Source organism: Cololabis saira, chromosome 24 (genome assembly GCF_033807715.1).
Source record: "Cololabis saira isolate AMF1-May2022 chromosome 24, fColSai1.1, whole genome shotgun sequence".
In the NCBI taxonomy this organism is placed as follows: Eukaryota; Metazoa; Chordata; class Actinopteri; order Beloniformes; family Belonidae; genus Cololabis; species Cololabis saira.
Genome location: NC_084610.1, coordinates 22,847,712 through 22,866,522, shown reverse-complemented (window position 1 = coordinate 22,866,522; position 18,811 = coordinate 22,847,712). Strand labels below are relative to the sequence as shown.

The window sequence follows — 18,811 nt, the reverse complement described above, 5'->3', positions numbered from 1 at the left end:
TGTCCGTTTCTGCCTTTAGTAAAGAAGTGTTGTCTTTCCAGTCTGCTCACTCTTTTGTGCTCCTGCTCTACTTGGAGAACCGGCCCTTTGTCCTTCTGACACCATGTGATTGGTCAGCACCGACTACAAGAAAATGGCTTTAAAAAAGAGGAACTTTCACAAGTCTGAGGCTTTTATGATGCAACAAAAAGGGTTAAAAGACAATATAACAGGGACATTATTGTGGTCCATATTAATATTTTGGATGTTGCTTTCTTTCCTCACACACTGACACCTGTGATTCTTTGATGGATTTGATTTAAAGCCTTACAAATTACTCTTTAACACCATGTAAATTTATGGGCAGAAATATGTGCCACTAGAAACTGAATTTGAATAATTTATATTTGAATTTGAATTGCTCAACTTGAATAATTGCATTAAAAAACTGAATCTGAATCTCATAATTTGAATTTGTATTGTTTAATTTGAATCATTGCATTGAAAAACTGAATCTACATTCAGTTCTCACAATTCAAATTCAGTTCTTGCAATTCAATTTCAATTGTACTGTGCCAGACATCCGGGTCTTCCGGAGGAAGAGCAATCGAGTGCAGATACAAAGAACTCCTTTTCACGTAGCCTACTATTATGGGCTCAAATTAATGCCATAAGTATTTTGTATCTGTAAATAAACTTTGTACTTGTAGAAATATTTTGTGCGTGTGCAAAAAATATTTGTACTTGCAAAAAATATTTGTACTTGCAAAACATATTTGTACTTGTAAAAATATTTTTTGCGTGTGAAAAAAATGTTTGTACTTGCAGAATATATTTGTACTTGCAAAACATATTTGTACTTCTAGATACAAAGCTACAAACTTTTTTTACAAAGCTACAAACTTTTTTTACAAAGCTACAAACTTTTTTACAAAGCTACAAACTTTTTTTACAAAGCTAAAAACTTTATTTACAAAGCTACAAACTTTTTTTTACAAAAGCTACAAACTTTTTTTACAACTACGAGTTTTGGCACTGTTTTGACGTGCCAAAACTAACAGCCAATCAGCGATCTTTGGCACGGGTTTCAAAGGGTTTCTGGAGAGCCAATCAGATCATTGCATCTCCTACCGACGTCGCCGCCATATTGGATGTGGCAAGACTGGGCTGCAAACTAATACAAGTAAATGAACTTATTTTCATAAAGCACCTCTCTACAAAGAAATGTACGTTTTACATCTCATTTATTCATTCACACACGCACTAATATACTTGGGAAACAGTTAGGCACCAAATATAATATATTTAATTTTCTCAGACGGCAAAAATAAGAACTTTATTGATCCCACATAGGAGTAATTCATGTTATATCAGCTATAGAGAACAAGGTAGTGCCGAAAAACAATATATATTCCACGTCAAAACACTGCCAAAATTCGTAGTTGTAAAAAAAGTTTGTAGCTTTTGAAAAAAAGTTTGTAGCTTTTGTAAAAAAAAGTTTGTAGCTTTGTAAATAAAGTTTGTAGCTTTGTAAAAAAAGTTTGTAGCTTTGTAAAAAAGTTTGTAGCTTTGTAAAAAAAGTTTGTAGCTTTGTAAAAAAAGTTTGTAGCTTTGTATCTAGAAGTACAAATATGTTTTGCAAGTACAAATATATTTTGCAAGTACAAACATTTTTTTCACACGCAAAAAATATTTTTGCAAGTACAAATATTTTTTGCAAGTACAAATATTTTTTGCACACGCACAAAATATTTCTACAAGTACAAAGTTTATTTACAGATACAAAATACTTATGGCATTAATTTGAGCCCATATACTATAACCTCTATTTTCTTTCAGCAATATAAACGACCAATGGGAGCTAGATATTTCGAAATTTATTGTGTTTTCTCCATTCGGTGTAAAAAGTGTAGATTTATATCTTGCCGTTTTGTAGAAAAATCTCTGCTTTGTATCTGCAGGAGTTTGGTCCCCTCACTAGTGAGAGGGGTGAGTGAATGATGGAAACGTGTCTTCATAGAAAACCGGGGGCTTGTTCAGCTCTTCTCACGCAGACTACTAAATCTAAAACGTTCTGTTGTCATGTATCAAAGGTCCTCTGGAATCAGAGCTTGTACGTGGTCAGTGGAAATGTTGAGCAAAAGACAAAAGTCCCATTTCCTCACAGCCAGCAGCACAGGGTTGCCACATCTGTTTCATGTGCCGCGCCTGCAGAAAAAACCACAAGACAAACACGGCTTTGAGACAGAATTTCACCTAAACAAACCTTTCCTCCATTACGTAACTTCCCTCACATGTGAATACGTCTTCAGCTGGACTGGCGCTGACATTTGGATCAGAGTTAGTGTGTCCTTTTAAACCTGTGAAAGAAACTGTCTTAATTTAGCAGGTTAATTAGTTTAATATTTATGGAACCAGGCTTTCTGTTTCCACGGACAAAGAACTGGCTCTGGGACCAGAAGAACTGGTTCCAAGGTAGCACCAACTCTTTGCTGGACTAGACCAGGGGTCGGCAACCGCGGCTCTAGAGCCGCATGCGGCTCTTTAGCGCCGCCCTAGTGGCTCCTGGAGCTTTTTATAAAATGTTTGACCTTTCTTTTTTCCTTTTTTTTCTTTTTTTTTCCTTTGTTTTCTCTTTTTTTTTAAACTTTTTTTCTCTTTATTTTCTTCCTGTTTTTCTTCTCTTTTTTTCCTTTTTTCTTCCTTTTTCCTTTCCTTTTTAATCTCAACATTTTGACTTTTTTCTTGAAATTTTGACTTTTTTGTCGACATTTCAACTTTTTTTTTGAAATTTTGACTTTTTCTCAAAATTCTGAATTTTTATCTCAACATGTTGACGTTTTGTCACAAAATTTTGACTATTTCCTTGACATTTCGAGTTTTTTCTCAATATTTCGCCTTTTTTCTCAAAATTCTGACTTTTTTCTCGACATTTCGCCTTTTTTCTGAAAGTGCATAATGAAAAAAAAATCTTCCCCCAGTTATAACTAATATAAAAACATGCAGCATGTGTTGTCTTCATTCTAAGGCTGATACAAGACTTTTCATTTTTTGCGGCTCCAGATATATTTGTTTTTTGTGTTTTTGGTCCAATATGGCTCTTAAACATTTTGGGTTGCCGACCCCTGGACTAGAGAAAAGAACCGCTTACGTAAGCAGAGGAGGAGGATTATTAAGACCAACGGCTATAGAGGGTATGCATGGGCAAAAACAGCTGCAACTAGTGGAGAAGACGCGATAACAGCCGATTATCGGCTTAAATTAAAGGCAGTTGGACTTGACAGTGACCCGTACAGTTACCCCAAGAACCAGTGGTCCATGGACATTAATATTTGGTACAGTTACCCCAAGAACCAGTGGTCCATGGAAATTAATATTTGGTACAGTTACCCCAAGAACCAGTGGTCCATGGACATTAATATTTGGTACAGTTACCCCAAGAACCAGAGGTCCATGGACATTAATATTTGGTACAGTTACCAAGAACCAGTGGTCCATGGACATTAATATTTGGTACAGTTACCAAGAACCAGTGGTCCATGGACATTAATATTTGGTACAGTTACCAAGAACCAGTGGTGCATGGACATTAATATTTGGTACAGTTACCAAGAACCAGTGGTCCATGGACATTAATATTTGGTACAGTTACCAAGAACCAGTGGTCCATGGACATTAATATTTGGTACAGTTACCAAGAACCAGTGGTCCATGGACATTAATATTTGGTACAGTTACCAAGAACCAGTGGTCCATGGACATTAATATTTGGTACAGTTACCAAGAACCAGTGGTCCATGGACATTAATATTTGGTACAGTTACCAAGAACCAGTGGTCCATGGACATTAATATTTGGTACAGTTACCAAGAACCAGTGGTCCATGGACATTAATATTTGGTACAGTTACCAAGAACCAGTGGTCCATGGACATTAATATTTGGTACAGTTACCAAGAACCAGTGGTCCATGGACATTAATATTTGGTACAGTTACCAAGAACCAGTGGTCCATGGACATTAATATTTGGTACAGTTACCAAGAACCAGTGGTCCATGGACATTAATATTTGGTACAGTTACCCCAAGAACCAGTGGTCCATGGACATTAATATTTGGTACAGTTACCAAGAACCAGTGGTCCATGGACATTAATATTTGGTACAGTTACCAAGAACCAGTGGTCCATGGACATTAATATTTGGTACAGTTACCAAGAACCAGTGGTCCATGGACATTAATATTTGGTACAGTTACCAAGAACCAGTGGTCCATGGACATTAATATTTGGTACAGTTACCAAGAACCAGTGGTCCATGGACATTAATATTTGGCCACGAATCCAGTTTCCTGATATTTATATTTACTTAATTTCTACACCGGGGAAATACACGAAGCAAAGCTTGAAGGCGTACAAAAGTCTTGATGCTTGGTCCGACTTCAAAGCAGGATTTTTTGTAGAAATTAAAGTGATGAGGACACCGAACTTTATGATTTGACCGTTTAACGTTAGCTACCCAAAAATCCAACATTACCTGATACAAAATGGGAACCACAAATCCACGTTTCGGTGCCTGGAATCCAGTTGTTTCTGTGAATTGCAGCGATCCATTTGTCTCTCTTAAGCTTATTTTTCGGCAGTCTGTAAACCGATAACTCTGATTTTCGTGCTAAATCTATGAGTACAGTCGATTGCACAACAACTCTTTCCTATTTTAGATGTATTGTCCCATTCAGGAAAAGTGCTTTTGGCAGTCAGCGTTTTCATACCAAGCATCTCATACATGGAACACAGTAGCAAATGTCATATGAGACACACCAACCCTCACCTCCTTCATTAAACACTTAAGAACAAGCTTCTAGAGAATCAAGTCTGCACTCATATTACATCTTAGTGTATTTTATTGTGTTTTCTTCTATTGTGTATTCATTAGTGTATTTTACTGCTGTGTGTCATAATTTCTTGGACTGTATGTAATGTATGTTTGTCTGGAACCTTCTTTTACATCAACCTGCCCCAGGGACTAAAGATGCAAATTAGCCACTGGCTATGATCTAGCATATTTACATGAAAATGTTATTATTAATATGTACTGTCCCTGGTTCTTTTCCTTTAAAAATAATATACAAATACAAAATACAAATACAAAATCAGGACGTTTGGATGGATTTGATCTGACTGGATAAAAAGTCAGGTGGGCGTGTCCCAGACAACTTGACCTATGAACTTTGTCCATTTGCAATTCTGACAACCACTTGTGGTTTAACCTGGAAGTCGGACGGCTGGTGCTCAGGAGGAAAATACTGTAAGCTGTAAAAGGCCTTTTTAGGAAACCTGCCACCCCAGTCAGTGGACACGTACACGAGCTGTGAGATGGACACAGATAACCTGCAGTGGCCAACAAGGAGGTGAAAACCTAAAGAAGCCTTTTAGCTCTGTTAAAACTGTCCACAAACATCCGTAGTTCAATACAAACATGGTGTTGTATACCTTTTTATTTATTTATGTATCTAGCCTTGTTCTTCTATACCTTGTAGTACGGAAGAGTATTAGGGCCAGGCAGGATAAAAATAAAAATAATATTTTAGAGGAGGAAGTTTTTTTTTTCCTTATGCACTTCCAGAAAAAAGTCGAAATGTCGAGAAAAAAGTCGAAAAGTCGAGATTAATGTTGAAGTGTTGAAATGTTGTGAGAAAAAAGTCAAAATGTTGAGAAAAAAGTCCACATTTCGTGACTAAAGTTGAAATGTTGAGAAAAGAGGTGAAATTTCGACTTTATTCATAAAATTTCGACTTTATTCTTGAAATTGAATTTCAACATTAATCTCGACATTTCGACTTTTTTCTCGAAGTAAACAATAAAAAAAAATCTTCCCCTCTCAAATATTTTATCTCCTGCATGGCCCTAATACTCTGAAGCTGCTCATTCCAGGCTGCAGATCCAACACTGGAAACAGAACATAACAGATCTAAAACTGGACAGAAGTCAAGGTTATACGACGTATAGAAAGAGCCCTGGTACCACGTAAAACGTAGGACTCATTGGTACTAAGGACATTTTTTATGGACTATTGAGAAGAACATTGAAAAAAGTATATTTAAATTTTTGCCACAAAAAACACGATAAAAAGTAGATTTGTGAGAGAAAATAATTTCTGGGGGAGACGTTTTATTGTCTGTTTATATAAGATTAAATGCCTTTTATCCCAATAATTTAGTTTTATTGTATTTTATGACTCAATGACTATTGATTTTTAAATCTTTCTTTTAGCTTGATAGTGGAGAAGCTGTTTGTGTTTTTCCACACACTCCGCCTAGAGGTAAATGAATCAATGTGGTTTGGCAGCATTGCAGTACTGAAACTGACCACCAGGTGGCAGCAAAGCTCAACTCTACGCTCAGAGCAGTGACTGAGGTTCAATGAGGAATACAAACAATAACTTGCTTTACCATTATCCATCCGGAAGCGAGTTTTCAGGTCGTGTCCCCACCATCCCAACAGCCTGAAGGAGATAAACAGGTTTTACATTCATGTGAAAATACTAAACAATAAGCAAAAGATGACTTCTGTAGTTGTTGCCATATTGTTTCCTCGTCCAGAGCACTCGAAGGGACTCAAGAAATGAAACTTGCGGGTCTATGGGAGGGGTTGCTGGAGGGGTGGCCGGGGGGGGCCCGGGTGAGGGGCCGTGGCCTGGGCGTCTCCGGTCCATTCTGGGGGGGGCTGGGCTGTGGACGTGGGGCTCCCGCTCGGAGGGCCCGGCTCTGCCTGGGTGGGGGGTGGCTGTCTTCGCTGGGGGGGTATCGCTGCCTTGGTCCGCCGTCGCTGGGCGGGGGCCGCGTGCCCCTGCGTCTGCAGGGCCTTTGGGGTGTCCGGGGGGGTGCGGGTCCGGGGGGCGGGCCTCCCCTGGGGGGAGTCCCGGGGTGGAGTCATTCTCAGGTGTCTATGTCTTATGTCGTCAGTATGAATGAAAGGATGTTGGGCCATTTCCTCCTCCGCCTGGGGGCTCCGGCGGTGCCGGGGGCGCTCATGGAGGTAAGGTGGGGCCCTGGCCCGGCTCGCAGGGCCAGCCCCCGTCAACCTGGATGGCCAGCTGGGGAGCATGGGCGCCTCCCAGGGCCCGTACAGTTACCCCAAGAACCAGTGGTCCATTGACATTAATAGCTCCTGGCTTCGGCCTCCACTCCCCCTCCTGCCCCCCCTACACGATTCACACACACATAGGTCTGAGGTGGCGATACTAACATGATCACTGGTGTCCTGGAGGCCCCAGGTTCAAGTCCCTCACTGAGTTTCCTTTGGCAAAGCATTTTGACTCAAATTCAACCACCATCATTGAAGTGTGTCAAAAAAAGCATTTCCATGTGTCTGACAAGTAGCTCAGAGGATTCGATGACAGCTTTGTATTCCAGAGGTTGAGGGTTTGAAACTCACAGCTGTAAGACTTTTGTGGTTTTGACTCTAAATGTAGATAGAAAAGACTGAAAGAAATCCAGGGAACTACTGACAGCGTAGCTCAGGGTGTCAGAGAGCTGCCTGGGGAGTCAGAGGATACAAGTTCAATCCCCTGGGAGGATCTGGGTCAAAGTGATGAAGCCACAAGTTATGATGGTTCAGTTTTTAAGTCCACCGCCTGAAACCAAAGGTTAAATGCGCTACGAGAACCAGCCTCAGTGTGAAGGGGATTGGTGGCGTGGTGGGTAAGTTCATGGCTGTAAGGCACCAGGAGGTCGGTGCACGCCGGTTCAAACCCAACGCCGGTACCTGGAGCCCTTAAAACTGGAGTCACTGTGGTGGATAGAGGAGGATAGAGGAGGATAGAGGAGGATGGAGGAGAGAGAGGGAAAGGGGAGGAGGTGAGGGTGTCTCCTCCCCGAAATACTGGGACACAAATGCTGGGTGTTATGGAGGAGGAAGCAGGAACAGAGAGGATTTTACTGCTGAGACTAGAAGACGATAGAGTAAGTTATTCTAAGTATTCGGAAACTAAGTGACATAAGTAGTAAGAAACTAACTGGGTTTCTTATGCACGTTAGTAACTTAATTTATACTTTTGTACGTAACTAAGTTTCTGAGTACTTAGAATAACGTACGGACTCTTCTAGTCTCGTGTTGAGCAGTAAAACCCCCTCTTCTCCTGCTTCCTCCTCCATAACACCCAGCCTTTGTGTCCCAGTATTTCGGGGAGGAGACACCCTCACCTCCTCCCCTTTCCCTCCATCCTCCTCCATCCTCCTCTTCCCCACCACAGTGACACCAGTTTTAAGGGCTCCAGGTACCGGCGAGGGGTTTGAACCGGCGTGCACCGACCTCCTGGTGCCTTACAGCCGTGAACTAACCCACCACACCACCGATCCCCTTCACACTGAGGCCGGTTCTCGTAGCACATTTAACCTTTGGTTTTAGGCGGTGGACTTAAAAGCTGAACCATCATAAGTTGTGTCTCCATCACTTTGACCCAGATCCTCCCAGGGTTTGAACTTGTATCCTCTGACTCCCCAGGCAGCTCTCTGACACCCTGAGCTACGCTGTTGGTAGATCACTGGATTTCTTTCAGTCTTTTCTATCTACATTTAGAGTCAAAACCACAAAAGTTTTTCAGCTGAGAGTTTCAAACCCTCAACCTCTGGGTTACAGAGCTGTCATCTAACCCTCTGAGCTACTTGTGAGACACATGGAAATGTGTTTTTTTTTAAGCTTTACACTTCAATGTTGGTGGTTGAATTTTAGTCAAATGCTTTGCCAAAGGAAACTCAGTGAGGGACTTGAACCTGGGACCTCCAGGACACCAGGGATCATGTTAGTCCACTGAGCTTTTTACCAGCTGGTTTTCCATCGTGTTAGGCCACGTTTACACATAGGTTTTGAAAAATATCATAATTTACATGAACCTGCATAAATATCTGTTAAGGTGCTATGAGCATCCAAACCTACAGGGGGCAGTGTAACGAGAAGATAAAGTCATGCTAACAATACTTCCAAGATGAACGAGAGCCTTTCATTTGGAGTGACAGAGAAGTGGAGTTACTTCTCAACATTTTGACTTTTTTCTTGAAATTTCGAATTTTTTCTAAAAATTTTGACTTTTTTCTTGACTTTTTTCTCAAAATTTGGACTTTTTTCTCAAAATTTGGACTTTTTTCTCAAAATTTCAACTTTCTTCTCGACATTTCGACTTTTTTCTCAAAATTTCGACTTTTTTCTCAAAATCTTTTTTTTTTTTTAATTTTGACTTTTTTCTAAAAAATTCAGCTCTTTTCTCTAAATTTTGACTTTTTTCTCAAAATGTTGTCTTTTTTCTCGACGTTTCTTTTTTTTTTCAAAATTACTCAAAAACTGATATTTCCCCCTCTACGTTTTGAAAAATACCATCATTTACATTAACCTGCATACCTGCATCAATACGCTGTTAAGGTGCTATGAGCATCCAAACCTACAGGGGGCAGTGTAACGAGAAGATAAAGTCATGCTAGCCAATCAGAATCCTGGAAAAAAACATCAACAAATGACACGAGTAACTTCCAGTTACTTCCAAGATGAACAAGAGTCTTTCGTTTGGAGTGACAGAGAAGTGGAGTTACTTTTAAGTGTGACGTTAGAATATAAAACAGGTAAAATACAAGAAAATATTGACGGTGGCCAAACAAATTGTTGGCCGGAGTTTTCAGAAGTGATGGTTTTTGGAGACTTTGAGCTTCGTTTTCGTGTAAACGAACGGCCAAAACGCATGAAAACACCACCGTTTTTGCTACGTGTAAACAGGGCCTTATTGTCTATAGGTGAGGGCTACAGTGGCCATGTCCCCATGGTCACGGAAAGCAAGAAAAATGTTTCAGCTGTGGAATTATTTTAAAGTCAGTGAAACTGACGTCAGAGTTGCCACTTGGCGAACTTGGTGAAGTAGCGCGAGGAGGGAATAAACCGTCGTCATTTAATACCACAAACTTAAAGACCCACATGAAGATGCAGGATTCCGCCGTCTGGTTTCACAACTGCTATAATCCAACTAACCGGCGCTACTTTTCAGATGTCTTTCTGTCTTTTCAGCAGCGAAAGCAGACACTTAGGCCATGTCCCAATTCTCCCGCCCTCGTTTTCTTCACTAACCCTAAATTTTGCGCGTTCCCGTGAGGGTAGTGGTGTCCCAATTCCTCTTTTCACCTAGGGGGAGGGGGCATAACAAGGGCGAGGGGCTGAAAATAGCCCTTTCACATCGAGTGATTTCAGATGCTGACTTCCCGAGTGAGGGGTTATAAAAATTTCCCAGAATGCTTTTCGTCGTCATTTGCAGACTGAATCCAAAAAAAAAACATGGCGGACATTTTCTTATTTTTGTGTGAATAAAATCAATATTTTGAGTTAGTTTCTGCATAAAAATGCATTTTGATAAAATTTCTAGCGAGAAATATATATTTTACTTTCATAATATTCACTCAGTGAATGTACATAATCCCTTTTTTGTCCGTTGTTCGCGAAGATCGCGCTGGAATAAAGGCTGTTAGGTTACGCTGTAGGCTACGTAGCCTACGCCGTAGGCTACGTAAACTACGCCGTAAGCTACGTAAGCTACGCCGTAGGCTCTGTGTCGATTTGACTCGCCGACCGAGGGCAAACATCATTTGCAGACTCGTCTCAGATTGTGACCAAGGGAGCAAACATTTTTTTCGTGGGAAATAGAGAGAAATAATCCTGTGACTCGTCAGATTTGTTTTGGATGTTTCTGATATAATAGTTTTCAGAAACCACAAAGCTGTTATCTGGCTAATTTACACACTTTCAGATAAAGCTGAAGTGAAGATAGCGGAGCTGTTTTATGGTTCCGCGTTACACCAACGCAGAGCCTACGGCGTAGGTTACGCGGCCACGCGCGCCGTACGCCGTACCCTACGCCGTAGGCTCTGCGTCGATTTAAAGCGGACCCATAAGCTCCGGAGCCGGCAGGCAGAAATCTCTAAATTTTCGGAGCAAATTTCCTAACAGGCGTAGCTACAACTGTTAGATTTCATCTATTAAACCGACATCTTCCTAAATTATTTATTTCAGCCAGCGTAATTCTCAACAGAGCTGCAGGTTTCTCTCCCGGGCTGACGGCGTGGGTCGACCCAGCGATCACGTCTGTACTCGGGCTGTGAGCTGCTGCTGCTGTTACCATGGTAACAGCTGCTGCTGCTCCCCGGGGCCGGGGGCTCTTCTCATCTCCGAAAACGTCGAGTCAAATTTCTTAACAGGCGTTATTTGGATAAACTGAGCCCAGGTTGGGGATCTTAACGGTTACCTTTACGCATGAAAAAATATTAAAACTTAATAAAGTGGCATATTAACAGTGCTACAGCTGAAATTAAAACAGCTTTTGGCTCTCAGCTTCCTGTTCAGGTTAGGGATGAAAACGAGGGGGAGTAGGAGAATTGGGACAGGCCCCTGGGCCAAGTGCCCTAGATCTCAAGTGCCCTAAAATCTCCCCCTTCTTTTTTAGGGGTAGGGAAGAAAAGAAGGGCGAGTGAAGAAAAGTAGGGGGAGTATTGGGATTGGGCCTTAGAAACTGAGTATTGATTGATTGAATATTTAGGACCAAGGCCTCAGGGCAGAGAGCTTATTTCCATTGTGGTCCTGTGTGTTGTCTTCAGTATGCCTAATATGAAAAATACAAACATATTAGGTATTGGAACCGGTATCGACAGATATGACCCTGAAAATATCGGATATCGGTCATAATTTCAATATCGTGCATCTCTAGTTATAAATGGTCCTCTTTTGAATATCTTTAGATTATTGTCTCCTCCTCAGAGCAAGTTACAATAAATCTTTTCTTCCACAACAAGACTGAGGATGATGATCATGTGACCTTAAAGGGGTCACAACTGTCAGAGTGAAGAAAGAAAGCAACATCCAAACCAGAAACATGAAGAAAGTAATGTTGCCGTTATAGTGTTCAATGACTGTTTTTTGTCCGTTTTATTGCTTCATCAAATCTATCAAATCCTCAGACACAATGTTTCTGGGAAAGTTCCTTTTTTTAAAGCCATGTCCGTTTTATTGCATTATCAATCACATGGTGTCAGAAGGACAAAGGGCCGGCTCTTCAGGTAGATGCACGAGTATATTAAAAGAGTGAGCAGACTGTAAAGACAACACTTCTTTATTGAAGGCAGAGACGAACATTTTACATTCTGTCTCAGAAGACAAAGGTGCAACCCAACCCTCCACTGTACAGGTAGACCACACTCTCACTGCAGACTTTCTTTTAATGTTCATGTAAACTTTGCTGGAAATCACATATAAATAGTGTAAAATCAAAAATGTCTTAAACCCTAGCAATATTAAGTAAAACAAATTATATCTTCTGTCAAAGAGCACAGTTTTTGATGTATTGCTCCCAGAGGTGGTAGCCAAAAATTGTACTCAAGTAAAAGTACTGTTACTTCAGAATAATATGACTCAAGTAGAAGTAAAAAGTAGTCATCCAAATAATTACTTGAGTAAAAGTAAAAAAGTACTTGGTGAAAAAACTACTCAAGTACTGAGTAACTGTTGAGTAACGTCTTATTTATTTTTTTAACACAACCATTCAAACAGACAAAAGTACAAAATAATCATCTTCAGGCAAATTAAATCAATAAAATAATACAATAAATTAAAATTAATAAAAAATAAAAAATATCTTAAATTAAAATAATCTTAAAGTAAATTCTAGTACTTTAATAAATAATAAAATAAATAAAATATTAACAGAATAAAAAAAATAAAAAAATAAATTAAGCACAAGTAGCACAAAATTTCAAGCCTTTGTACTTTTCTTTTTTAACCAGGCAGAACTAGAACAAACATGAACTCATAGAAACTCTGTGTGTGTTTGAGTCTGTGTAAATGTGACAAAACATGCAAAAACAAACATTTTTCCCAAAGAATCACCCAGTGATGTCATGAGATTGACGCGTACGTGGAAAAAAGGGATAAAAGAAAAGTAACAGCTCAACGTAGCCTAATGTAGCGGAGTAAGAGTAACAGTTTCTTCTTCACAAATCTACTCAAGTAAAAGTAAAAAGTACAGTGATTCAAAACTACTCCTAAAAGTACAAAATTTCCCAAAACTTACTCAAGTAAATGTAACGGAGTAAATGTAACTCGTTACTACCACCTCTGATTGCTCCATACATGACTTATTGTGTGGAGGTTTGGGGTAACACCTATAAAACAAATACAAACCCTATTTTTTTATTTCAGAAAAGAGCTTTGAGGATAATTAATTGATCTGACTATTATGAACCAACAAATACTCTCTTTATTAAATATAATACTTAAAAATTCCATGATATAGTAGAGCAGAAAACTGTTTTGTTTATCTTTAAAGCCCAGCAGAAACTACTACCAAACTACATTAAGGATTTGTTCCAAATAAAAGAAACCCGCTCTGACCTGAGGGGGAAACTCATGTTTGAGACGACGACAGCAAGAACAAATATTAAAAAGAGATGTACATCAGTTAAGGCTAGAGAAATATGGAATAGTTGTGACAACGACCTAAAAATGTGTAGTTCTATCTACAAGTTTAAGGAAATGTTTAAAGAAAATATTGTAAATAAATATAAAACACTATAACTGTAAAGTATATTATCAAAAACCTTCTAGAATCTGAAACGTCAATTTTATATTTTGTCTTATTTATTTTTGTCTTCTTTATGCATTGTTTGATTCCACGGATTAATGCTAATTTTTCATATTTAAGCTGATCACAAGATAAAAAAGGTGGGCATTATAAGCTACGGCTTCAGCCTACACCTTTTTAACTTTAACTTTTTCATTTCTTTTGTAAAAAACAAAACGAAAATAAAGATAATTAATTAATTAATTAATTAATTAATTAATTAATTAATTCATGTAGGTTTATATCTAGTGACTATTTTACAAAGGGAAAAAATATTATGTTTTTATATCCTTTTATGATATTATGCCCAAGCACTTACAGTGCGAATGCCGTATTGTATCTGAAGGAACTTTTCTAGTTTTTATTCTCTCGAAATGAGGGCCTTTTTGCCCCCCTAAACGTGCCCCAAAAGTCACCAAATTTTGCACGCAAGTCAGGCCTGGCGAAAAATTTGATATTTAATGGTTTGCATTAATGGGCGTGGCCTAATGGCTCAACAGCACGAAAATCGGTACACACCTGTATCATGTCACAACTTAAAGAAAAGTCTCTTGGCGCCATGGCTGAAACCGAACAGGAAGTCGGCCATTTTGAATGAATCGTGTAATTTTGGCGCAATGTATGCCATTTCTTCGGCAGTTAATGCGGCCTGAACCGTAACGTGCACCCAGGTGTGTTATACATCAAAATGTGCGTCTCCATCCTGCGACGACGCACATTACTTTTCTCAGTAAAAAACCTTACCGTGGCGACGCTAGACGCCAAAAAGCGCGCCCCCTTCGTCTGATTGGTCCATATCTGATAGTTCCTACTTTCTGCCATAACTTTTGAATGGTTTGATATAGAGAGTCGTGGGTGGTTTCATCCGCTAAATGTCCAGTTCTGAAGAATCTACATCAAGTCATACAAGCTTCCACTGCAGCCTGAACGTGCACAATGGTGGAGGACCGTTCATCGCTGCTTGCAGCTTTAATTAAAATGAAATGTACGGTATTGTTGAAATGCCTAGAGGGGGCATTTTTTGTGATTTAGCGCTAGATAAATAAAGCATAATTTAAATAGTTTAAAAACAGGTAAAATAATATAACAATAGATAAGAGTTTGATGATATTTCACGTTTTCGGGTTAGTATCGAACACTTGTCCAATTTACATTAACTTTACATTTAACATTTTCAAAATATATCACAATTTTATTGCATCATTTACAGAACATTACTGACTTTTTGAACAGCATCCCTCTCAACCCTTTTGCATCAGCCAGTTGGAGTGGGTACAAATATCTCCATCAGTCCAGGATTGTGTGTCTAAACCAGCTGTACTTGTTTCCAGCTCTCAGGACCAGAGCCTGTCTTCTCCAGACTACAAGATGAGAACTGCAGTATGTGCCATCCTTCTCCTGATGCTTCTGTGTCAAGGTGTGTGGGATCCAGACAAACTTTTATACATGTCTCATAAGAGATAATTCTCTGCTTTTTTAGTACGGTAGCTGGTCACACTGATCTTATACATCAGTAATTACTGTCAAAACGTAATTGTCATAACATCCCCTGACACAGTAGGTCTCACCACTCCAACTTGTTACAGCAGTGATTATAGCACAGTTTCTCTGATTACTGTGGTTATTGCAGCCACTGTAAAAGGTTTTCCTTACTGTGTCCCAGGAGAAGCTCTGAGATGCAACCGCTGCTGGGCGGGTGGGAGCAGAACGTGCACGCCCACATGGCCACAAACCTGTTGGGGAAAAGATGATGTATGTGCTCTCGTCAAATTCAGATGTAAGTAGTCGATGGAGGTTGGATGGTTCCTCTGGGAAACCTAAATCATGATAAATCAATTATCTTAACCATTACAGAGCTGTCAGGACAATCTATTTATAATTGAAGAGATCTCTTCTGAAAGAGTTTAGTGGAAGTGGAAGGAACATTTTTCTGTTTTTAATCTCATGTGAAGTTAGTGTGACTGTCTAAGTTAGTTGAGTTGAGTGTTTATCCTCCAAATTTTTACATTTTACTGCAACATTTTTTTTTTCATTTTAAATTATTTTCTATGTTGAGCTGGAGAGAAGATATTATGCCATATATTTGTATTTATTTATGTGGTTCAAGTTTGGTACAATAAACTCAGTCTAATTCAACATATTTCCTATGTTGCAGTTTAATTTAGACTCTGGAGAATGAAACTTTAGAACTTGTGAACTTCACTGCTGAAATGGAATATTGAGATAAATGTTGGAGAACTTAAAAAAGAGACTTTATTTATAAGGACTGAAGGATTATTACAAACAAGAGGGAACATTAGGACATAAAAAAACCCAGAGTGTTGTAATTTATCCCTAAAGTTTTGATGAAGGTTGACATAAATATCCTGATATAACCTACTGCTGATTTCACTGAATGAGTGAATAATGCTATGCTGGCAGTTTCCTTTTATCAAGTATGTTCACATTCAGAGTGTAATTTATTACCCTTTTTTTTCATTATAGCAAGTATGGTTCGTGAATGCATGCACAGGTGGGTGTGTGAGGGATATAAGGCATCACCTGGCATATCTGCAAGATGCTGCAGCACCGACCTCTGCAACTGAGCCTCTTCATCCCCGGCTGGACCATCATCTCTGATCTATGGAAGCTTCTCTGTTGGATCCACTCTGTTGCATTCACATGAAAATATGTTTGAATTGTTTTGAATAAATGAAAAGAGAATTCATTGATTTGTCCACCTTGTCATCATGAATTCAAATAAACATGGATACATGGATGGATTCATTCACACTTTTAACCAGTAAACTTGAAATGTCTGAACATCAGTACTTCAAAACCTTCAATTATCAGGACTGGTGAAGGGTACTTTACTTTCAGATCTTATTCTGATACTGGTCTTTGTAAAGCTGAACAAGCAGGTCCCAGATGTAAAGCTTGTTCCTGCTGACATCGTTAAATGTAACAAATGTTGAAAATTGACAGAATGATCATCAGAAATCCCTTCAGCTTTACAACTATGTTCTCTGGGCATCTTTCAGTCAGCTTATATTATCAGTTAATGTTTCTAACCTAATTTTTCACAATTGATACATAATTGGCCCACACTTGAATCATAAATATATAATGTTAGGTAGATTCTACAAAGGGCTTCTTAATGTCTTTCTCCTTTGCTCATGAACAGACCGTGGTGTAGCAGGTAGAATATTCTCCAACTTTGGGATCAGGCTCATTGTTCCTCTTTTGAATGTCTTTAGATTATTGTCTCCTCCTCAGAGCAAGTTACAATACATCTTTTCCTCCACAACAAGACTGAGAATCAGGATCATTTGGCCTTCACCTTCGTCTGGTGTTAGGGTCGCCACCGACCCTTTCTTAGGTTTTAAATTAATAAAACTACCACAAAAATGCGTTTATTGCATCAAGGCTTTTTGACTTTGTCAGGAACCTCTATTTCAACAAAATAATATATATATTTTTTTTCACTAAATTATAAAATGCTCTGATTAAAATTGTTACCTTTGTGGTGTTGGGGTCGGTTTCGACCCGGTTACAAAATACGCTTATAAAGCAATAATTAGAGCAAAACTGAAATAATAACTTCACTGTCAGACAGCCAGCTCCTCTCCCAGTCACGTGAGCTTCAGTGGATTCTCATTTTGGATTTTTGTTTTCCAGTTTACCTGCACATAAACAAAAACAAATAAAGTCGGGCATGTCCAGCCATGTAGGTCAATTCACTCATTTCACTTGCCGAGTGCACATCTCCAATTTGCAGCATGCAAAGATGAGAAGAAGATTTACAGTAAGCCAAGTTCTGGACTATATTTTTGGTGAAAATGATAGAGACGACAATGAGCAGCATAGTGATGCAGAGGAGCAGGATTCTGAGGAGGAAGACGATGTGGAGTATCATCCAGAAGATACTGACACATCTGGTGGGTCTGACGAAGAGGTCACTGGTGCTGAAGCTTATCCTGCTGAAAAATTAAAGTCCAAAAATGGAAAGATACTTTGGAGCTCAGTACCTGATGATACATGGCAGGGCAGCTGCTGAAAATGTCATCAAAAAGACCCCTGGAATCACAAGGTTTGCTTTGACAAGCGTCAGTGATATCAAAACATGTTTTGAGCTATTTATGCCATTGTCAATAAAAAGAGTCATAATTGCTATGACAAACCTTGAAGGGAAAAAAGTCCATGGCGACATGTGGAAAGACATGGATGAGGAATGCCTGGATGCTTGTATTGGTGGTGTTCTTCTTGCTGGAGTGTACAGATCCTGCAATGAGTCCACTGATCTCTGGGATGCATCGACAGGCAGAAATATTTTCCGGGCAACAATGTCACTTCAGACCTTTCGAATGATGTCACGAGTCCTCAGATTTGACAACAGGGATACCAGAGCAATATCTGACAAGTTTGCCCCCATCAGGGATGTCTGGGAGAAATGGGTACAGCTCCTTCCACTGATGTTCAACCCAGGGCCAAAGGTGACAGTGGATGAACGTCTTCTCCCTTTCCGAGGAAAATGCCCCTTCCGGCAATACATACCCAGTAAGCCAGGGAAGTACGGCATTAAAATCTGGACAGGCTGCGATGCCAAAAACAGCTATGCCTGGAACCTACAGATTTACACAGGCAAAACTGCGAGTGGCATCCCTGAGAAGAACCAAGGAAAACGCTTGGTCCTTGATTTGACTACTGGCATGCAGGGTCACAATATCACTTGTGACAATTTTTTAAAGTTCTATTGCTGAAAAATACTTTTTTTTCCCATTTCCTTGAAGTAAATGTATATGGGTCAAAAATTGACCCATAACACCATAGATGTTACTATAGTATACACTAGGAGCAGGTCACTGCTACATACTATATAGCAGTGACCTGCTATATAGTAGGCTCCATACTAGGCCCCATCCTCTTTCTGCTGTACGTTTTACCCCAAGGGGAAATCAAAACCAACCATAATATCTTCTTCCACTGTTATACAGATGATGTCCAGCTGTATCTCCCCTTCAGGGTTGATGGGCAGGCTGCACTCCATCCACTGCTTTACTGTCTGGCTGACATCAAAGCATGGATGGGTAGAAACTTCCTCAACCTCAACGAGAGCAAGACCGAGACCATTGTTTTTGGAAAAACCTCTCCAGCCTTCTCTATCAATACCCTGGGCCCTCTCGCCTCTAACATCAGGCCCTCTGGCAGAAA

At 39.6% G+C, this 18,811-nt stretch overlaps 1 long non-coding RNA gene across 1 annotated transcript; it reads left to right on the top strand.

The window, feature by feature from the left end:
* The first annotated feature begins 12,118 nt into the window (after window positions 1-12,118).
* Window positions 12,119-16,280, top strand: LOC133425288 (uncharacterized). The gene is made up of 4 exons (XR_009770946.1): window positions 12,119-12,190; window positions 14,953-15,038; window positions 15,285-15,398; window positions 16,106-16,280. It is a non-coding gene; the product is annotated as an uncharacterized LOC133425288 (long non-coding RNA).
* Window positions 16,281-18,811: the final 2,531 nt, after the last annotated feature.